We start from the raw sequence: 24,640 nt of genomic DNA on the forward strand, positions 1-24,640 counted from the left end.
TTCTCTGAAATATAATTTACTGACATTCAAGACACATTAGTTTGAGTTAATGTAATCGTGGAATTAGTGCTCAGGTAGGAGATTTTTTTTCTTCATTATTAATTTTTAGGGATTAGGTACATCTGAACTACCAGATACTCTTAGTAAAATGATTTTTTTTTTTTTTGCTATTCCCCCCACTGTAAAATAAAAAGATTTTCCATTCCTGTATGTCCTATTTGTTCATAAGTGAATGCTTGTAATACAAACATGAATGAATTTGACTAAACTTACAAAGGTATTGTGCCTGTCAAGTATGAAATGTGTAATTTATTTTCCTTTTTATTTAGTTCAGAAATCCATTTAAAAAGTACATTAACATATAAAATGAAAAAAAGTATTTTATTCAATTTTACTTTCCTCCAGTTTTACAAACACAATTGTTGAACAAAAAGATATTAAACTGAACTTGTTTACTTAGAATACTTATTTGCTGCTCTGTTTATATGGTTAATTCTACCAAAGCAAAAAAAATTCCAGAGTGAAAAAGTAAGGCTGTTATCTTTTGACTCTAACATCTTCACTTTAGAACTTCATTAATAAAAATCCAGTTAGTGACAGAAATATAGTATGGGGTGCATAGTGTTTCCGTAGAACTGCCTTCATACTTAATACCTCTTTTAAGCTATTCCTGTGTAATACATAATAAAAAAAACCCTCAAACTAACTGAAATTGTGTGTTCTTTTTTGAAACATTAATTTCTTCTTTGTAAATTTAAGCTTTTTATTCTTCAAAGCATTTCAATAGGCAATCACTGATGGGTTGGGGTAGAAAGTGGCTGTTTTAAATTTTAAGCCCTTAGTCATACTGGTTTAAAGAAGAGCACAGAAACTTTAGAGTAAGTAACAACATTTTAGAAAACCATAAATATTAAATATTTTATGTTCTATTTTTTTATGGTACATACATACACATATATAGACAGTTATTGTCTAGTACAATGGAATTAAAAACTGAAGGCTCAAAATATCAAAATAAATAGCCACTAACTCAGATAATACTATCACATAAAATACACCAGGCGTGTAAAATTTATTTTTTACTATGCATAACTCTAACTATGGCATTTAATACACATTGTTTAAGTCTTCCTTGCTCTCCACCACCACCACCAAATTATGCTTTGCTTTCCTGTAGCCTCTTCCAGTTTCTGCCCTCCCTGTGTCCCTCCCAGAGCAGCTATGCTGGTGCAGGGCATTGAGTCTGAGTGGCCAAGGGGGGTGGCAGGGTCAGCTCTTGGCGCCAGCCAGAGCTTCTGAAGCTACTCAGCTACACAGTAGGGAGAAGGGTCATGGTACACAGCTGCCCTGCTGCACCCACAGGGTTGAAAACCCTGATGTTAAACCCCTGGAAAAAAAAAAAAAAAAAAAAAAAAAAAAAAAAGAAACAACAAACTAACCCCAAAAGATTAACACAAAATAATTCAAGAAACCAAGTAAAAAAAAGGCCCTCACATTACTGACAAGAGAGGATGGATGAGCAGGGTTCAGAGGGAGAGAGAAATTCTTTCACCTAGTGCTTGCAAGCTAGCACAAATAATTTTATAAATGAATTAACACCATATTAACAGTGTCCAATACTAAGACAGTATTGCAAATAGTGTAACTGTCAAGATGTTTGTTGGTAGAGGGGTGCAGAAGGGATGGCATTTGCAGAAGGAGTTTTTAGGCAGATGACTCTGCCTGAATAAAGGTGCAAACAAGATCATATGCCCAAGTCAGTATGGCATGGATTTGACTTAGCAGTAAATGAGAAAAAGAGACAGAGAGAGAGAGAGAAAGAGAAGGAAATAGGAAAAGAGGTGGGGGGCAAGAAAGAGAATGACAGAGGCAAATTAAGTAGAAAATATCACTACTCCATGGATCTTAACAACATCCTGTTCATCCTTTCCATCTGGTCTTCTTGGTAATAAGATCCCTCAAAAATTATAGAGTCCAATGAATTAATATATGTTTGGGCAAGGTGGGAACATCCAGGTGCCCCCTGGCAGGGGCAAATTTGGTGCTTTCTCTTGCACCAGACTCTGCATCAGTTGCATCACATGCAGTTCTCTGATGCAAGGCCTCAGGACTGAGTCTGGGGGATGCTTTATCGTTATTTGATGAATTATGACAACACTTAGCTACCTCTCATGTGAATGTCCATGGATGCGGTCTTCCCAGGATGGGTGTTTTACAGTTGAGCCAGTTTGTGTAAGGAAGGATGGGTGTTCACTCTCTCTGACCAGAGGTTATGCCACACACAAAACTCACCTGCTCTCCCTTGGTTTTGGAGGAGTTTGTGCAGACCTGGCCTCAGCAGATGATTGTGTGAGCTACGACCTCCCCAACCCCTAACCCAGCCAGGCATGAATTTCAGCACAGTTGCTGGGTTTTGCTTCCTTTTGGATGCATTCTTTTCCCTCAGCTGTGTTTGTTTTTTCCTAGACCTGAGATAATTGAACAATAGTGTAACCTTTGTCTTATCTCAAGTTTCCTTAGGCAATTTGACTCACAGTCCAAAGTTCCTATTAGGAGGCACCTTCAGGGAGGAGTGAACTTTAGTGAGCACAGCTTCTTTATACATAGTTTTGCCCTAATGGGTAAAAGTTCTTCATAACAATGTTTAAGCCATGAACCATAACATTTCTGACACAATTCCATCTAGTTCCTCTATGAACAAACAGACACACCATGCACCAAACCTGACCCAGGCAGAGGAGTTTGTGCAGCCTTTGCAGAAACATTTTTAAAAAGAGGAGCAACGAAAAGAAAACCAAGAGAGTTTGAAGAAAAAAGAAGAAACAATCTGGGGGCAGGAGGACATTCAGGAGGAGACACTAGGAAGTCACACTAGATCAGCTGGGACATTGAGGAACAAAGAAGGCACAAGCTATAGTGGCAGGATGGGAGAGGCACAAAAGCGGAAGGAAAGCAGAAAAGAGAAATACTCAAGGAAAAAATGGACAAAAGAGCTGGAGAAATGCTGAAGCAAAACTATTCACCCAGAGCAGGTCATGAGCCCCAGGCAGGGAAAAACAAAGAGCTCACCAGGCAGGGACTAGGAGGTAACAATGAAGGAGATATGACAGCAAGCAGCTTCTGGTTTGTGAGAGCCTTGGAAAGGGGTATGGAGGGCACTTATTTTGGCAGCACTGTTATTAAACCATGACAGGGATGAAGCACAGTGTGAGTAAGTAACCCTCCAAATATTTTAATATTTTATATGATATCCACAAGACAAAAGGCAGAATAAAAATTATTAAAAAAAAAATCTGTACTGTCTGAAAGTTATGTCCCTGCTTACACATGAAGCAGAATTAATAGGCATAGTTTTGGAACTCATTTTTTCATTCTTTCTATACCCCATGGCTAGCATTGGCCACTTTATCTGCAACAAATATAATCTAAAAGGAGGTGTTTTGCATTTTCTATTATGTACACACACTACAATGAATTGTTTTCCACCCTGTAGAATTTGAGGAACATATCAGAAATAAGTTAAACTGTAAAGTAAATGTACTGAAAAACCACTATGCAAAAAATTTTAAGTAAGTAATAAATCTCTTTTTTTCTTCAACTATCTGTCATCTAAATATTAGTCTCAATAAGCCCTTAGATGTTCACAAAGGACAAAAATTAATAGAGCAGGAAGAAACCTCACTGAAGCTTTAATATTTAAAAGGACAAATAGGATGAGCAAGGTAATTACAGGAAGACATAAATCTCAAAATAACAAGATGGCTAGTGAGAGTTTGATTCAGACTTAGATTGCTCTAATATAAATAATGCCAATCAGCCCAGGTTTGGGCTAAAGCAGAACTTGTCAAATTAAGTAGATTTTTTTTCCCTGATGGGAATACAAGCTTAGTTGATAACAATCTCTACAAAGCATTTTTACTTGCCACTGCATGACATATCAATTTAGTGCTCTGAGTGATATACAGTAATAAGGTTATATTAGAAAGACTAAACCAGCTAGTTCATGAATCTTAAATATGCAATTGCATATTAAAAGAAAAAAAAAGTAATTTTTTTAAGTTTCACCAGAGATTGTTACTTGGCACTGTACTATGCAAAAATTTTCCTTACTGAAAGCATCACAAACGTAGTAACTGTGGTAATGAGTTAGGACAGGTGACAGACCTAAATCTCTCTGTATCTACGTGGAACCAAGCTCTCTTTCAACAGAACCAGAGATAAAGACAAAATCCATGCACAAAATGGTTGAATTACTGAAAAGAACAATCTACAGGAAAAAAGGCTCAAATGTAGTCACCTAAATATTATTCCAGATAGTTTATATTTTCCTAGTATATATATGTCTTGGGAAAGGAATTTTGCAGATATTGTGCCCACGCATTTTATTTTGTTGCTCCGCAATTATACCACCAATTCTAGAATTCAGCTTGATGTTTGGCTGGGGTTTTTTAGGTAGAGAAAATTCAGAACAGTCAAAAAACAAAACAGATATGAAAGTCTTCTCTGCAGCACTGTGATTAGGCAACTAATGAAAAGAGAAGTTAATCCAATAACTTTATAAACTGGAAATGAGCCTGGAATAATCTTGACTTTTTTCCTCTACAGATTTCTGCTTATAGTACTCTTAGAAGGTTCCTTCCTCCAAGACAGAGACCACAGATTCCCCAGGAATATTACATATTGCAAGCATTATTTTTTCTAAGTTCTTATTAAAATATTTTCCTAGTATCTCAAATTGTCATAAGGTTGTTTAAGTCAAAGCACCACGTCTTATCCTGGCTAATGAACACACTGTTTCTTTCTTCATGGAATCAGCACATCTTGTTCAAAAATACAATCTCAGTCTTTGTTTTTCAAGGTCAAATTTCCTCATAAATAATGAATTTTAGCAAAATGACTGTCCCTGCTACTTCACTGAGCTCCTTTCAATGCATGTATAAGCTTTACTATGTGCAACACCTCAAAATAGCATTTGCTGGAGGAGAGATAAAGATTACTTCATGAGTCCTGTAATCCAAATTGCCTTTCATAAGGACCCTAGTATAGTGTTGTATTTTTCATTTTACTGCAGCATTCAGTACCTTATACTCAGATATTAATTCAAGCAAACCTAGAGACATCCTCTACATACCAGAGCAGTTTTTCTGAATACTGCATTTGGGATGCCTGATCACCTCTGCCTTGCTGCTCCCCTTCCTTGGAAAGTACACCACATAACCTCATACTTTTCAGTTTGTCAGCATCACTTTGATTCCAAATGTGCAGGCACTGTCTTCACATAGTGTTATCTTCAAATTTAATAAGCATACATCCCCTATGATTTAATAAGCACGCATCCTCAGGCCAGATTCTGGCTACTTTGCCTTTTACATGAAAGTAGAATAGAGCACTATAGCAGTTCTGTTTTTGAATTGTAGCTGTCCATTAGTCCCACAATAAAAGAGTATAACTATTTGTGGTACTCTAGTTAATTCAAGTGTTTGAAGTAACCATGTAACATCTTAAATTTTTTTAATGTACCTAAGATCAAGGCACAAGAAATAAAAGTTAGGAAAATGAATCCATTAAACAAAGATCCAAAAAATACAGGCTATTTGTTTAAATATATTTACTGCAACCTTTGTTAAAAAAAAAAAAAAAAAGAAAAAAAGAATGCTTTGGTAAAAAGCACTATAACCAAAACTGTCTAAATACAAAGTCCTAAAGATACAGCCGAATAACGTCAAGCTTTTATCACATTGGTTCTAGCTTAGGAATACATATGAAAATCAAAGATATCCAAAGAATTATTTTTAAATGTAGTGGCTAAGAACTTTGAAACTAACATTTTACCAAAACTTAGTAATTGCTTGATAGGCATTCTAAGTCAACAAACCTACATGGCTATCTTAATACTTAGTTATTAAGACAGTCAAGTTTTTGGCACTACTTAAAAGCAGTAGTCAAACAATTAATAAATAAATATTAAAGAAATGAACCATTGTGATACATTTGCGTTAATTTGAAAGACATAAAAATTATTTATAGAAGTATTTTATAGAAACTGTGTAGGACACTGAATGTCTAGAATGAAAGCCTACTTGCATTCAGAGGGACACAGAATTAAAAAAGGATTTAGAAGATCAAGCAAGAAATTCCCTAAGTCATGCTTTACAGTAATTCAAAGGATTATGTACAGCTGTCATTTCTCACAGTAACCATTTCATGCATCTGAAACAACTTAGAATTTTATTTTAAACACTTCTTTTAACAATTTAAAAAATATCATAACCATTCTATATATTCCATTCTAATAGTCAAAGCACAGCAGTGTAAATTTCATGAAGAAAGAATACATGCTCACAATCCCATTGAGTGAAGTTTTTCTACAAGTTACTCTTACCCAGGTAAGTTTCCTCAGATAATGAGAAATAGGACAGCAAGTATGTAATTTGACATCAAAGATGCATATGCTTACACACATAGAGACAGGGCTGATGTATTCCAAGGGGCAATCTAAACCACCAAATAATTTTATTATATTAAAAAAAAAAAAGTCTACACACACACACACATACACACACACATATATATATATATGTCTGTGAATATAAATATATACATATAGGTACAAAACATATGTGTGTACATATAAATATATATATGTATATATATGGGATTTTTTTTTAGATATTTTTAGTGGAAGAAAAAATTTCTTCCACTAAATCCCATTTCACATACTGCAGTGCTTTCTCAGACTCTTCTAATTCCACTTAAGGGTGAAGATATGTCCCATATGTCAGACTGGGTCTTCTCTATGTCCCTGAAGTCATCTTTAAACTGAAAAAACTGTCAGAAAAACCTTGAGCTTTTTTTTTTTTCATAAAATATTTCTTTCCTTGTGTTTGAATAAAAGAAAAAATATATCAGGTGCAACTTCATCTTCCAGAAGAAGGTGCTCTCCGGATCCTAAATGTCATCTCTAACAGTCTAAGTTAACAGCCCTAAACCAAAGAGCATTAAGTAATTGCTACTGACAGAGTTCAGTAGTTCAGCAGTTCAGCAAGAGGAGAGTTTGCTGAAGAAGGTCTGTGGCATCAGTGGAAACAGCCTTCAATTTACAGTCCCCTGCTCTGAAATATTCTGAAATACTGCCATTTGTCAAAATAAAATTGTTTAAAAAAGTATTATCTGAGTGTTAGGGGAGGAAAGTGATACCTTTCAAATCATACACATTCTATCATACTACCTCAAGAAATTCCTTTAATTGCAAAAATAACCATCCACTCTGTGTTTAATGCAAATGAGAATTTTTTTTCACCTAGTACCTTCTAAAGAATTTTTTATATAAATTTAAACATGCTCTTTAAATAAACAGACACAATAAGTTGTAGTGCAATTTTTTTTCTAAGCAGAAAAGACTATTAAGAAGGAAACAGATAATTTACAAATACAAAAGTATTTCACACAAATACCATATCTGGAAAGCCATATGGAGATTTATTTGGAAGGAGAACCCAGGGAAGTATTACATATATTCACAATATGTTCTTTACTCTGTATACAAAACAAAGAAAATCATTATCAAAGACAAAAAGTAAGACAAGAATTTTTGTGACCCTTGCTTAAAGTTTCCCAGTCTTTCTCCCAGTCTCATGTTCTGGTGTCAGAGAAAAGAATCATAGAATACCCTGAATTGGAAGGGACCTTTAAGGGTCATCAAAGTCTGACTCCTGTCTCTGGACAGGACAGCCTCTGAGCCTGAACGTGTTATCCAAAAGTTTCTTGAGCCCTGTGAAATTTGTTGCTGTGACCACTTCCCTGGGGAACTGTTCCAGTGCCCAGCCACACTCTGTGTGAAGAATCTTTTTCTAATACCCAACCTAAACCTTCTTTGGAAGAGATTCAGGTAATTCCTTCAGTTCAGTCCTATCCCTGGGCACTAGATAGAAAAGATCAGTGTCTCTCCTTCACTTCTGTTTGGGAGGAAGCTGTAGACTACAATGAGGTCTCATGTAAGTCTCCTCTTCTCCAAGCTGAACAAATCCAGTAACTGTTATGAGCCACCAGAATAATGTTAGGATCCCACTCCTGAAATAATATTGTGGTCTTGCTATTACAAGATGTCTCTGCCTAAATTAGGGTAGAGATAAGACCATATGACAAATTCAATAGTACAGATTTTCTTTAATGGCAAAAGGAGGGAGGGAGGGACAGAGCAGACAGTCACCTCCACATGGGTTTCTGTGGCATCCTGCTGGCCCTTCTTCTCTCTACTCAGTGATGGGGGTCCTCAGAGTGTTCTTCTGGAGGTGCCACTATTACACAGTTTGAGCCTGCGTATCCAGAGAAGTATGTGCTGTTATCATTACTTGGAATGGCATGAGTGTAAGCGGTTGCTTCCTTTCCCACAGTTTGCCATGATGAGAGCTACTGTCAGTATTGAGGTATCCAGATTTGCCTCCCCAGGCCTGGCATCCACCATTTATTGCATCCAGGCTTTTCTCACAGTCTGCACAGGGGAATCTTGTCTGGTGTGCTAATTTCAAACTTTTTGCCTCCATTAGGCCTGAAATTAACACCTTCCTATTTGCCATCTCTGCCTGTAGTGGCGCCTTATCTTGTGGGAATTTCCTTGACAGGGCTTTGAAACAGCTGCATCCTTTAAGTTCTTTATCCTTTAAGATATAAGACCCTCAGTTGCTTTTCATACAGCTTCCCCTTTAAACCATTCACCATCTTCATAGCCCTCCTTTGAATGCTCTCTGACAGCTTTATATCCTTCATATTACGGTGTCCAAAACTGTCCCCATCCCTTGAGGAGGGGCCACCCCAGTGCAGAGCAAAACACGGCATTCACCTTGCTTGAGCGGTGGGTGACACTGTGCCTGCTACAACCCAAGCTGTCCTTCCCATCTGCCAGGGCACTGCTGGCTCATATCCAACCTGCCAACCACCAGGACCTCTGGGAGTATTTCTGCAGTGCTGCTCTCCAGTAAGTATGGATCAAATATCATCTGAGATATTTGCAGTCCTAAAATGGAAGTGGTTTCCTAAGCCCATCCTTTAAGTAATGTTTTCCTGTGAGTCACACCATAATTCTAGCATTTCTTTAAGCAGTTCTTCCTGCTCATTACTGACACCTGTAGAACAATGAGCACCATAAACCATTATATCTTGCTGTTATGAAGTTGGAATGACTGAGGCAACATAGCATAATGAAATATAGAATTCAAATGACTATATTTTGTAGTAACACCATCTCTATGACTAGGAAGTGTTATAGAAGCAGAAAGAAGAATCAATATAATTTAGCTGTGATGGTGAGCAATGTCAAATTTAAGATATATTGTCTATCATCCTGCCCACCGAGATATGTATTTCACAGGTAAAACTGAACTAGACCAAGAATTCTTCTATGAAAACTTTTCATAACATTACTCCCTAAAAGACTGAGCATCAGCATTCATGTCATGGCATATGTAGGTCATAAAATATAGGTTTCAACTAGTTTCAACGCATGACTGAAGATTTATCATAAAAAGCAGAGGCTTACACCATCTAATAAAACAATATCTTCCCACTTGTGCACTACTTTTAGCAAAAGCCGGTCCACAGCAGCCCTACAGTACTGGCAATAGCAGCAGCCCTACAGTACAGATAATAGCAGTAGTGGAGAGGTTACAAACACATTCAGTCTCTGAAATCTTTACTGAGACCTTGAAGGCCAATGTTTCTCAGAGTTCAAAAATGAGAAGCTCATCTCTCCTGGATCTACTCTGACCTGTTAACTCCTTTTGCAGAGTCTCAACATTTCCCAGTCATTCTCTGAAAGGAAGTTTTTGGGCAGCAATAGCAAATTTAGGTATGAAACAGTACAAGCAATAAAATCCCAGATGTTATCTACAGCTCTCTCTCCCTCCAGCCCAGCACAGAATAGAGGAAGTGAATTGGAAGGTGTCCTAGGCAACCCAAGATGTTACTCTATTCCATATCTGTCAGTGCCCAAAATTGGTACTGTCTCTCTAAGACCCTGCAGCTGGAAACAGGTGGATGAAGTGCTGTTTCGTATTAAAGTCAGGGTTGTTCAAGCATCATTTTCTTGCCTCCTGGTTCTTGTTCTTTTCCTTCTGTTATTAAAGGAAAAGAGCTGGGGCAGTGCAGGAGGAGGCTTCCCTTGGTTTTCTTTTGTTTCTTGGGGTTTTCTCCCCAGGTGGGTTGCTTTGGGAGGGCTTTCCAGGGGGCTGCATCTTGCAGTTCTCAACCACTCCAAAGCAAATTCCATGGGTGCCTGTCTACAGATGTGGCATTGTTCCAGGATAAACAGAACATGCCTACTCCATGCCATCACCCAGCTGGATGTTGGCCGTTTCTGATGAGGAAAAGACAGAGCTCCTCTGCAAATTCCAGCCACTGATTGAGTTGCAGCCACGGGACTGTTGATATATTCCAGCCACTTTTGTTGATACAAATGAGAGATAAGAGGGGTCTTTGACTGGTTTTGGACTCTAGCTTTGGTGGGGCTGTTTTGCCCATGTCATCTGCTGATTGTTGCTTGGGGGAAGAGGAGGTTTCATAACTGTGGAGGTTTGGTTTCTGTGGGTTTTTTTGTCTCTTTGTTCTGTCTCTCCACACATAGTTGGAAGAGAGGTGAAGGCAGCCACCCTCTTTGTCTTTGCATCTCCACATGCAGCCCTCTGCAGAAGGTGCCATCTTGGGGAAAGGGGTTCTCCTCCATTTTGGTTTTTCTTGGTTCCTGGGCAGTCATGGAGATTTCAGCAACTTTGTAACTAGTAATTTTTACAGTAATTCTTCTTGCCTGTTGCAATTTCTTTTTCTTTCTTTTTTTCTTTTTTTTTTCCTCTTTTTTTTTAAGGAAACTGTTATTTTTCCACTTATTTCTACTCATATTTGTCTCTCTTTACTGGTGGAATGGGAGTGGTTAAACCTAAAGGAGAGGTAAATAATTTTTGTATATCTGTTCCCTTAACTTTTCTTACACCAAAAGCGAAAGTGTAAAAGTGAGAAATATTATGGTGGAGATAAGAGGCGTTTAATAATAGAAATAAAATAATTATAGTAACAATAATATTAACAGCTATTGTTGTTATGCAATGTAACAAAAAGGAAAATTTAAAAACCAGGGGAATAAAGGTGAAGAAAGACAAGTTATGCAATTTGATCTCCACCAGCCAACTGATGAGCAACCTGTCCCTGAGCAGCGCTCCCCAGACAAGTATGCCCAGATGTTTATGCTGAGGATGATGCCTAACGGTATGGAATATCCCTTTCATCCATTGGGGTCATCTGTCGTAGCTGTGTTCCTTCCCAACACCTGGCTGAACTCCCAGACAACTCACTGGCAGGGGACTATGACAAGCTGAAGAGGTCTTGGCCTTGTGTAAGCACTGCACAGCAAAAGCAGAAACACTCTGTATTATCAACACCATTTCTGGGAGAAATCCAAAATGCAATCCCATGCCACCTCTCATGATCAATTCCAGCCGCGACCAGTATGAGACAGAAGGCAAATAAGGCCTGTGTTAAAATTCTCCTACCACACCTAAGTGGTCTAAAGCTTGAGAAATTCTACTGAGATCTTTTTAACAGGTTCAAAATGAGACTATTAGACTTTCAACCCCTGACAGCATAAGTTATTCTTTTCTTTTAAAAGAGAGTATAAAAGAGAGGGGAGACAAAAACCGAGTATATCTAACTATCATTGTTAAGGAAAGGTCAATGGAGCATTTTGATTGGGTTCTGGATATTTGGTATTCTTTAAAATCATGATTTAAAATATCTAGAGATAATTTCCTTATGCTTACTAACTTGCAAGAACACAAATAATGTACTTCATGGAGGAAACTGGGAAAACTATTAAATATCATTAAAGTGCTGTTAACAAAATATTTTTTCAATGTATTACCTTGTATTTTAGGAAAGTATCACTTCAAGTGTTGAATTATTAAAGATCAGCAGACAGCATGCAGTATGGTCTTCAGTTTCACTTAAGTGGAAATTGAATAAACCAGTCAAGATGGAAAACCATTTAATAAAGAGTTTCCACTGCTTTAGTAGTTCTAATAGCAAAAGAAGCATTAGATACAAGTAAGTACTTGTCCGAAAGCATTTAATCTATATGCAATGTATCTGGAAATTTGAGAGCTAGTTCCCAGTTCAGATAATGAAGCTGACACAGGTAAAAGTGCTGAATTACACATCTTATTACTGTGTGACTTCCTGCTGACTTAAAGAATAAATGTGGCATTGACATATCTAATATTAGGGGGTTTTTAATGTATGCATCTTCCAGTACCTCTAAGAGCTGCTGATGTTTATTTATCTAACACTGACAGAAAGGCAATCTGTAGAGCATTTATTTAAGCCTTTTTCTTCCATAACTGCCATTTTTGGCTTTACTTTCCACTGTCGGTTTAGTAAGTCACAGAATTCTGATTTTTCCATGCCCCTGTTAAAAAATAAGATGATTTAGAACAAAAATAAAAGAGAGCAGCATGAGATCAAAACGTGGAATTCCTCATGCAAAAGTACGATTCTAGTTAATTTATAAAAAAGCCTGGAAAAGGCTATGAATGAGGGTCAGATGGAGTGTCAGTTTCCCAAACAATCAAAATAGTGAACAAGTGCCTCCATTGTTTTCTTGGTGAGATTATAGTCCCTGTGAGCATTCTAATTCTAATTCTGATTTCAAGCTTAGGTCAGAAGTGCAAATTTAGCAGCTCTTCAACTGTACTACTGCCAGTCTGCCCAGTTCACTTTATTCTAGCTAAGATCTTTGTATTCCCTTTTATGGCAAGGACTCCCAAAATTTTCAGCGATTTTCTGTGAAGGATGGCCTTCTTCTACAGAAGGCACAAGGTAAACTGGATATGAATCTTCAGGCACTTGATGCAAGTAGTAGTAGACTTGCAGACTGGTTCAGAGCAGCTTGACAGGTTTAAGGAAGAAAAAAATGCTACATGCAAAAGATATTCACATCCAACTCTCAGACAGTGCCAAGCATGGGACAATGATATGATAACAAGTGATATTCATATTAATTACAGTTTTTCATTCTTATATCTAGGTCTAATTACAATACAATAATTAACTGAGAGCTAGATTATGTTGTTTCCCCACAGAAGAAAATGACAGTGCCTAAGTCTTTCTTAGACAAGAGATATGACACATAGTCCTTCACAATGTTCACCCAAAGTCTAGGAAACTCTTGACTGAGCCTATAGATATAGATACAGTCTTAAAATATGCACATTAAAATGATTCCATTAGCACAAAATTTTCTGTAGAATATATTCTGTGTTTGTAAGGTTTGTGATTTTAGCTTCATGCTAGAATTACCTGTAGAAAGACTTCTACAGACCAATATTATACTTGTCAATCATGTCATTAAAAATCCCTAACAGAAATAACCTGTACAAATTTGGGAAATTTTTAGAAATAGAGTCTACTTCAGTAATAAACCAAGTGATACAGTTAATCAAACCTAACTAGATATTTTCACTTTCCTTCCTGAATATTCCTTACGCACTACTCAAGGCATTTTCCATGGCAAGGACAGCACATAATTTTTCTCCATAACTTGATGAGTTTCATAGGATATACTTGTTAGTAACATGTTGCTAAAGTTAACATAAATTGTACAAGTTATATTGCTAGTATTACAAGTAGTTATCTGACAAGATATTAATGTTGTTATTTTTTGAGAAAATATGACACAGCTTAAAGCAAGGGAACAGAATCAGTCTTGAAAAACCATGCCATTAATTTTATGCAATATTTATTACATTGATATAATGGTTTATTAATTGCAAAATGACTACTGTTATGAGACTGCACACACAAGAAAAGAAATTTATCCCCAGGTATTTATTTTTCAATTGTGTGGAAGATAATTTTGAACCATGGAAATCTTGAGTGGAAAGCTGTATAAATTACAGGTCTTCAGTGAGCCCAGAGCAGAGAAAACAAATTATCTGTTCTGGAACGTCTTCATTGCTTTGCCAACTATTTCACTTTTGGACACACATCTGGAGTACTGCATTCACCTCTGGGGCCACCAGCACAAAAAAGAACCTCGTGGAGGAGCTCCAGGGGAGGGCTGCAAAGATGATCTGAGGGCTGAAGCATCTCTCCTAAGAAGTCAGGGTGAGAGATAGTGGTTGTTCAGCCTGGAGAAGCAAATCCTGCAGAGAGACTTTACAACAGCCTTACAGTACCTCGAGGGGGCTGCAAGAAAATTAGAGAGGGACTTTAGAAGACATTAGAAGGGTGTGGAGTGACAAGATAGGGGGAATGGCTTTAAGCTTAAGGAAAGTAGTTTTAAATCAGATACTAGGAAGAAATTTTTTACGGTGAGGATGATGAGACACTAGAACAGGTTGCCTAGAGGAAGCTGTGGATGACCCATTCCTGAAAGTGTTCAAGACCAGGTTGGAATAAAGCTTTGAGCTACCTGGTCTAGTGGGAAGCATCCTTGCCCATGTCATAGGGGTCAGACCAGATTTAAGTTTTCTTCCAAACTAACCTTTCTGTGGTTCTAACAATTTTGATAGAGGTACAAGCAAGTAATCATGAAGGAGGGAAAAATGAAAACCTGACAGATATGTTGGCTCTGCAGTCACAGACCGACATGACAAGAAGACACTACAAAGCATTCAGCACCTAGAATAGCTGAGAAAGATCAGCAGCAACTCCAGCATTGTAGTTAGAGTTTCCCCTACTTTCCCAGTCTCAGTTCTCTAGCTATTAGAAAAGATTCCTTCTGCTTGGCAAGGTCTAATACGCATGTCATGGTTTAACACTCAGCTGTTTTGACAAACTTTAGCTAAACAGCTTTATAAAGCTCTCCTGTTCTGCCAGTAGCAGCTGCAGAATTTCAAGAGCTTTCAATTCTACATAGCTGATCTAATAGCACCACTTCACAAAAGCAAGCTGAATGTCTATAATCATGAAGTGTATGCTGTGTATAGGTGGAAACGTCTTCAGCTGCAATCTGTTCTGTTCAGCAGTATTTGCACCCCTTCAGTAAAATTTCACATTCAAGCAATGAAGGCAAGTAAGCAGTACAGTAAACAGACAGTTATGTCTGGGATTTAGCTAACTGCTAACTTGGCTAATGACAAAAAACTGAACACGATAAATTACTGAATGTAAAAAAGGTGATTGGGAATGGATAGGTCTAACAGAGAGCAGCATGGAAAGAGAGTGGATTTTTCAGATGATGAAGTAGCATTTAAGAAAGAGTACACATGGGCTTTTAGAGGACAGAAACAAGATATGCTTGTACCCCAGAATCCTTTGGCCCAAATTTGCTACACATTTCTATTTCACTGCAGAATGTTTGGGTTGAGTGTCACAGCAGCCTTGGTTGACTTCTGTCTTAAAAAACCAAACTGATTTTATCTCCCTGCATGCACTGGCTTGTTCAAGATTGAATTAAACTTGCTTTATTTGAAAGACTTTTGAGGAGATATCTAGATGGATGGATAGATAGATAGATAGATAGATAGATAGATAGATAGATAGATAGATAGATAGATACTGAAGCTTCTGGCTAAAAGGACCCTGGAGCTGATTCACTACATTCAACAGAAAACCACCACTTCCTGTGCATAATTGTGAGGAGGAAATGTAACAACTGAGATCAAACTTGCAGGGAAATTGTCAATTTTGTAGTGTCTAAGTTCTCACATACAGGTAAGCCACATTTGAATTGTAGTAAGTCTACACCACCAGCCTTCACTGTCTCGAGAACCACAACTCAAGTCTACATTTATAGCTCACCCTACAATCCTCATGTTGTGGTACAGCAGTGTTTCAAGAGCCAGTCTTTGAAACAGTGTCAAAGAACTGACTTCAGCTTGTTTACTATAGCAGTGAGAAATGGCAAAGCCCAAAAGAAAGCTAAAGATTCCTGAGAGACTAAAAAAAGTCTGTTCAATTAAGGTAATTATTACATATTTAATTATTTCAAAAATTATTTTATCAACAAAAACTTTTCAATTTTTGTGTTTTGAGAGCAGGATCTGTTTCAGTAGTATTATTCAACATTAGAGGAGCAGTTCTGTGAACAGAATGGATATCCCAAAGCTCATCCTTTACTAGAAATGCCTTCCAAGCACTGTTCACACCAAAAGTGAATCACATGTGATATTGCTTTTTAATGAAGAAAGCACACGACACTGAACATATGAAAATATTAAAAAATTAGACAGTCTTTTGGCAGTCAGCCTGAGCTACCATCTGTTCTTATAATAGCAGCAGAATAAAGTTTATATTTTATTCTACTCAAAAAAAATTAAGTAGGAATATACTGTATTTTACTAGTAGTGTTTATTGGAAATGTCTGAAATTGTCATGAAGCTGAAGGACGTTGATGTATTCTTCTGCTTTCCTACGATTTGCAACTATACATTCTAACAAAGGAACCATTCATTTGAGCAAGTAAGGATAATCAGTTTTGAAAAATAGGCTATAAACAATGTCCCATAATTTTGGAGTATTATTTCTGAAAATATCTCTTTTTATTTTTTCATCAATACTAAGATATTTTCTATGAAGCTCCTTCCTAGTATTAGTATTGTAAAGCTATCAGTAAATATATCCAAGAAGAACAATGATACTCACTGAAGTATCAGACACATGATATTAAATTTATTATTCATGAAATGATGTGAACTCAGAGCTCCTGTTTCTTTAGAAATAAAAAGAAATGACAGATCACAAATCTTCCTCCTGTTTGTCTCCCTCTGCACTACAAAAGCAGTTGTAATCTGATTACTGCGTAATCAGATATTTTTTAACAGACCATTTGCAGTCAATATACCAAATCTGAGGGCTCCATGATTAGAAAAAACCAGAAATATTATAGGTTGGTTGAAGAAATTCTTAAATATGTCCTCCAAATGCTACTATCCTAGCTGACATATTAGACATCTTTCCTGCAGTTAAGTCCACAAACTAGAACATAAGTCCTCCTCAATTGCCTCTTCTATTTCACCTCTTTTTTAAGCAGGTCACAAGTGTTTCACCAAACACTTCCATCACCATCTGAATCAAATTTTCAAATTTAACTCAGATCCAACATACCTGAATTGAACATTTTAATGACTTGAAGTTCTCCTCATTTTCTCTTATTTCAGGACACAGCCCACTATTTCCATTTCCTGAGACCACCTGCTTGGTAAATTAGGCCCAGTGCTTCTCCTGACTATTTCAACAGGGTGATGGTTTTCCTTTCACCTTTGTAACAATCGTGCTCAATGCATTACCCACCTGTAATCATATGCAGCCACAGAAAACTGCCTGAGCATCATTAATCTCTATAATCCCAAACTAATGTTTCCATCCTTCTATTACACAAGGAAAAAACCCAATATCTGTTTGCAATGATGTTGTCCTAGTGACTAGAGCAAAATAGTGATTACTGAAAAGCATTAAATGAAGTAGTGAGAGTGTCCACCATTTCACAAGACATCTAGAATAGAAATACAACTCTTAGTACACCTTAACAGTTAATTTAAAGCAAATAATGGGAGTATGCCTTAGTTTTTTAGTGTCACCAGGCTGGCAGTTAAGAATAGAAATAAACAACTGGAAGTCACTTAAAAACACCCTAAGTACTTTAGCTCACAGTAGCACTTAGAGTGATCACATTTAGTGTTTACTGGCCTATTTTATTACATTCCTTAATTTTTCTATTCTGTTTTTATTTATGAGTTTAAAATAGTGTTTTATGTTTTAAATATATAAATAGATATATATGATTGTGCTTATTTACATTGTTTAAAAAAGATTTAAAAGGTGCCCAAATATAGCTGCATCACATGGTTTAACAGCTATATCCTTCTAATATGTACTCTTATTAAACATGAAAAATACTTTTTTTTTCTTATCAAGTAAATCACACTACACTCTGATTTACAAAGTAAAACAGATGAATTTTTGCATGCATAAAAAACACAAAGAAAAATCCAGTATTCTCTTATGGCTAAATACCTTAGACAAAGTTGAATGTTTCCTCTTGAAGGTAGTATAAAAAATTAGTTTATGTGAATGACATCCCTTACTTATTCTAGTCTCTTTTTCTAGTTATTCATTGTCATTAGAAATGTAATGCACTACTGAGACTTTTGCATTTAGTAAGTCTAGTCCGAAAAGCATAAGGATTTGGCACTTTTTGCTGCCAAATTATGAACGGGAGAATTTAAAAATGAAAGCAGATATGTACAGCATAAATAAAACTATGTCCAGCAGAATCCTAATTAGGTACCTGAAATTATTGGTTTTATTACTATATATCACTGCATGTCAAATGAATATAGTTTTTCATGTAAATTAAATAAATCACTGTACCAAATCAGATTGGCACTATTCTTGAAAAACCATTAAGTTATGCAAAAAAATTCATAAGGCCATGGTCATTCAGAGACTTATTTTGACTGAAAGAGCAAGGTCATCTTCACTGCTTTGAAGACATTTATCATATGATGACAATAACAGACAGGTCATAATTAAAAGTATCAATTAGAAGTTCATACACACATGTGGATAAATGGACCCTCAGATATGAAGCATGCACAGAAACACAAACACACACAATTCAATGTTATGGTTCCAAAAGGACTCCCACTAACAGAATTCCCAAGAATCAATTGGTCTGAGCTATTCTTTCCACGGTGGTTTTATTCGGTCTGACCAGGATAGAGTTAACCCTGTGCATGTGTGCCTCAGAGTGCTATTCTATTCCTTTGCTTTGCTAGCTAGAAAAATTGACAATATACCAGGTTTCGGCTAATGATGAGCAGTGCTGGCAAAGGTTGGAAGCACCAACCCTTCCCCCTCCTCAGTACACTGGGGGTGGGCAAGACCTTGATGTCACCAAAAACTGGGTAACAAACTCTCCAACCAATTTACTAAGTTGGAAAGCTGACATTCCTTTACTGGCAGTGATGGAAGTATGAAGAATTCTTCTCCAAGCATGCATGCCCCATAACACAGTAGAATAGGTTATATTCTTCAAACTAATTAATACTCATCTCATTTCTTGAATACATGCGTATATGACAATTATTTCCGTGGACATATTCGGCTACTCTGATATGTAGCTCTCCTATCAATCTTTATTCTGACAAAAACATCCCTGTTCTCAAAACTGATATTCACTATTATATATTGATCACTAAGGAAGGAATAAGGAAGCATTAGCTGGCATGAGGCTTGATAGTCACAGATGCAGGGAGTTAACACAATGCCACATTAATCTCTGGTAATAAGAACCGTATGATACAAAACTATGCATTAAGCACAAATATCAAGGATATATACTATTGTGCTAAAGCACAAACGATTTTCCAGTATCTTCCCCCATTGCTGTAAAGGTTGCTTCTTAAAGAAATATTAGCTGTTCAGTAACATTAGGACAGCGTGGGCAGCGAAGCCAAACTGACCAAAGGGATATTCAATATCATATGGCATCAGCCCAAACATAAAAGATCACAGGAGTGGGGAAGGACATTAATTTTTATGATTTGTCTTCTAGAACAGCCATTATGCCTACTGAAGCTGTGCTTCCAAGGAAGTAGCTGGGAAGTATCAGTATTGCATACTGATAGAAAGCAGAGAAAACATTTTGACTTTCTTTATTTCCACATGTAGCTTCTGCTTTTTCTTTATTTGGCACCTGTATTTTGACCCATGAGCTTTCTCCCATCCTATTTTCTCTCCTGTGCTGATGGTGAGAGGAGTGATAGAATGGCTTGGTGGACCCCTGGCAGTGTGTGTTTTTTACCTGCATGTCAGAATTTGAATAATCAGGAAAGGTAGTGATGACAATCTGATGCGCTGCTCATACTGTAATTTGTTCAACAGGCTCAGCACATTTTACCAATCTTTAATTCACTTTGCAGAACATAAAAATTTATTTAAAGTACTTTACAGAACTTTAAAGTGCTGGAAAATAATTTGGGGAACAATAAAGTTCAATAGATCAGTCTGGCTCAGGAAGACAGTCACTGCTGATAAAAGGAATGAGATGCGTCAAGGACAGTGAATGCCAACAGGGAAATATGAGCAAATTCTGCAAGACTAAGTTTTGGACAGATAATTCATACTTTTAACATCATCACTTGAAAAGTCCAAAATATTTGGAATCTGACTTACAGTACTTCACTGTCTGCCAGATCTTCCTACTCTAAGTGAGAATTGCTTGTTTCCATTTCAAATGCTAACTTTTTGAAGGAATGTTAAATTTTGGTTTTCTGTCTGTCCCTAATTAGTGAATGAAAGTATGTGCTAGACCCCCCATCTGTTCTAACAAAAAATTGAAGGTATCCATTTTAATTTGGTGCACAGAAACCAGCCCCCCCCATCCCCCAGTATTTTGTAAGGATGTTCTTTGCCAGATCAATTGAAGGAAATAGTATGACCAAAAAGAAAGAGCAAGGGATGCAATTTATTTGGGAGAGAGTGACCAGTTGCTTTTGAATGACTATATTTTGTACAATACTTGTTTATGTGGCAGTGTAACTCTAGGGCATTTTCAAATGTCCCACTGACATCTCACGTGTGCAATAGGTACTATTGAATCTAGAAGAAGCTCTAAAGGAAAAAAATTCTTTATTGGTACCATTTTAAGGAATTTTGTGGAAGTCAGCAAACTTACTTATTGTGCTCTCAACTCCAGTACCTAAGTAATTTATAGTAACACTGAAAATATCTGACCCTAAAATTGAGACCTCAGAAGTGCCTACTGTGGCCACAGCTCTTTCCATAGAGAGCAGCAGGAACGACTTCCCCAGGTATTTTCCTGGGGAAGGCTGTGAGAAGATCAGAGAAAAGAATTATAAACAATTCTTATCTCCACTTGCTGGACCTGTTGTTGTGCACATGTGGAATGTGTTATGGAGATTTGTTTACCAAAGAGTGATTTCTTAATTGGACACTGGATGGTGTTTGGATTGATTGATAAATCAGATCCGTTTGCATCAGACTGTCTATAAGGGGAGGAGTTTCTTAGTAGTATAGTATAATATAGTAGATTAAAGCAATGGATCGGCCTTCTGCAATCATGGAGTCAATGCTAATTACTACCTGGCTGGGAGCCTGTGGTAACAACCCACCACTGGAAACTGACTGCCAATCTGGGGCCAAATTTTTTGTTATCCTATTGCTCACCAGTTTATATTTTATAATGGCAACAAGAGAAATAAAAATTCACAAATTTTGTGATGTTATAACATCTATTGTTAGTGATTCCAGTGATCCAGATAAGCACACCCCAAATCTTCAGAGTAAATAGTCCTACTTATTGAGCTATTTTCATATTATCAGTGCCTATTTGTCCATATTCCTGTCATCATGTAAGACTAGTTGCTGGAATATGACCATACAGCAGATAGAAAGACTGCTCCTTATCTGTAGGAGCATGGACTGGCACAGGTTTCTGACAGTCTTATTTCCCTGAATGAAAATCATCTTATGGATTCTTATCAAGTGTATGATCATTTGGATTAAGACATATGCATTTGAAAGTCTGAACATTGGTAAGAATGAAGATTATAAAAACATGATGTGCAACTTCATATATGCCAAAATATAAGCACCAACAGCCTTCATATAATCTCTCAATATCCTTTGTACAGAGTTGTGAGGCATATTTAGGGTTTGCATTTTTTATTTGCAGTGCAAGCATGTTTGTGCTACTCAACTGTTTGAGTAGATTTTTATAAGCTATTTTAAGAGCCTATTGTAGTTTTAAATTTTGAGTTCATGATAAAGAACAAAATCACTGTCATACAGTTGTGCATTTTAGAAATAGTAAGCCTGTATCTTTTCCTCACAATAAGGCATATATCTGAGTCTACAGACGTTTCCCATCATGGTGAAAAAACAGTATAACCCGTAAGACAAAAAGATCTTTAAGACGACAAGAAACTTTGATAGATGGGAATATCAAGGCATATTTGTCAAAGCAGCATTTCAAATTTTCAGTTTACTACACTGTTTCAATTTTCATGGAAGAGAAAATCACTTGTGGAATCCTATTTGAATTTGGGTGGGTAGATAATTAAAAGAACTTCAGATTTCACTGAACAAAAGTGAAATGATGAAGATGTTGTCAGATGGGTGAGAATTATAATAACTTACAAATTAGGGGTCTTACCACTTCTTTATAGATTTAAAGCTTCTAAAAAGTTTTTATTTAAAGTTTCTAACAAGTTTCCCTAAGATGTTTTAAGCAGAGGCTGTGGAACTGCTCTCAGTTGTTTGCAGTTTCAACTGAGTAGCATTTTATCTCCCTAGTCTCCTATGACTACTCTCTATGACTATACAAGTAGCAGGAGAATGGATGTTTAACAAAACCTATCTCTTCTATGCGAAAATATACTCAGAAAATAACTCATGGTCTTAATTAATGGTCTGACATCCTGACATTCCACCAGTAATTATTACCTCAGAAAAAAAATACTGTGATTCTGAAGTACAGCTTTACTTTTTTCTCCCACATTTGAAATTATAAAGAAAATCCTCCGATATCCTTCATGTTCTGAGTGAACAATACAGAAAAGGTACATTCACTGAGGCTATTGTCATTATTATGAGGTAGGGCTTCAGGAATAAATTCCTCCCTAATCTAAAACTGTAAAGATCTTTTCAAAGGATAAGAAGACAACAAAAGTTATTGACAGCTTGGGAGAAAATTTAAAGAGTGATTAATCTGAGGAGTTTTCTTTATGGATTCACTTCTTAAAGTGAAGGCAAAAAAACCCACCCAGTTATAGAAAGAACATTTTCCTGCCAAATACTTTCATTGCTGGAATCTCAGTCAACACAGGAAACTGTTTTCCTCTAAAGAGAATACAGACTTTATCTACTTGTTTTTTGCCATCCTGCTTTTTATACTGAATGCTTTTTAACTACTCTAGGCATAAAACTTCTGAATGCTGAACTTTATCACAAGCTGGAAGCAGAGAAAATAAATCAGCTACAGCAGAGAAATTTCTGTTGCTGGCAGTCTTTCATCTAACTTCCAAGTACAAGATGTCAGACTCTGTCTTACTACCTGTAAAATAATTTATACAATTTCGATTTCAATAAACAGAATCTTTAATGGCTATGAAGAAAATGAGTTAAGAAGACATTACAATTTTTATCACCTGGGTTCTGTCTGGCTTACACGAGCTTAAATCCTAGAAATTCAGTCAACCAGGCAATAATTATATCCAGTATTAACATATACGTTTACCTTTATCTAAAATAAGGATTTTTCAGTTTTATTTTATCAGAACCCTTCCTTTGTAATTAATCTAGGTGGGCTAGGTAGAATACAAGGGAATACTATAGTATAATGACCTACTACATAATTTAGACACAAGTCTATGGGGACAGATGGGATCTGCTGAAAAGGGAGCTGGCAGAAGGCTTCACAAAGTCACTGTGCTGTTCTGACCACCACAAAATTAATTTTTGCAGTAGGGGACATGAACAGGACCCACACTATACCACCTTAAGTCATTGTTGGGGTCAGGGCTTCCTTCCAGCTCACGTAGCAGTGGGATGGATTGGGTGTTGTCAGGTGTTTCCATGTGAAGAGCAATGTGGATTGCTCATCTCTTTCTTGTATGCTTTGTCATTAATGTTGTTGCTGTTACTGTTCATTGTCTTATTTCGTTGCTTTTTCCAGCAAATACCTCTTCTCCCAATTCATGACCTTCACCTTTAGTGCCTCCAGTTTTCCTCTCCAGCCTGCTACATGAGGAAGGAGGAAGGGATGGAAGGGAGGCAGTGAGATGCATGTGGTTTGGAGTGTTTCAGTGGTAACACTAAGTTGGGGAATACCATTCCTAAACACCACCACAGCCGCTCATAATCACTTACCATCAGACCTGATTTACTGGAGAAGTCTCAGCTGATGGAATTAGCAGATGTCCACAAGACAGTTTGGAAGAAGGATCTGGGTAACTCCAAGCCAGTCAGAGCTCAGTGTCCAGGAAAGTCATGATGAAGATAACGTTGAATGCCATTACATGGCATGTTCAGAATAATCAGAGGATGAGGCCCAGGTAGCATGGGTTTGTGAAAGGCACGTTCAGCTTGACCACCTGATTATCTTCCATGTCAAGGTGATCCAGCTAGTGGATGAGAGAAAGATTAAATGTGTTATCCACTTGAATTATAGTACAGCCTTTGCTACAGTTTCCCGAAACATTCTCTAGGAGAAACAGTCTGTTTATGGCTTGGATGAGTATATTTTTCACTGAGTAAACTGGCTAGATGGCTGGGTCCACAGAGTGAGAGGAGATAAATCCCGTTGATGGCTGCTTCCCAGGGCCCAATGTTGGAGCCAGTTTTGTTCAATCTTTATACATTTCTGAATGAGGGACTGAGTGTGTCCTTGGCTAGTGTGACGCCTAGATGAGCAGGTTCTCGATGAGTAGATTGATCTGCAGGTTCTACAGAGGGATCTGCATGGGTTGGATTAATGGGCTGGGGCCATTGTGAGTGTTGGGTTCTGCCATGGGTCACCATGACCCCAGGCATCCTCAAACAGTACTACCATTTTGGGGAAGAGTGGCTGGAAAGTGGCTCAATAGAAAAGAACCTGGAGGTGCTGGTTGACAGTGGCTGAGCATGAGCCAGC

This window comes from Zonotrichia leucophrys, chromosome Z, assembly GCF_028769735.1.
Source record: "Zonotrichia leucophrys gambelii isolate GWCS_2022_RI chromosome Z, RI_Zleu_2.0, whole genome shotgun sequence".
NCBI lineage: Eukaryota > Metazoa > Chordata > Aves > Passeriformes > Passerellidae > Zonotrichia > Zonotrichia leucophrys.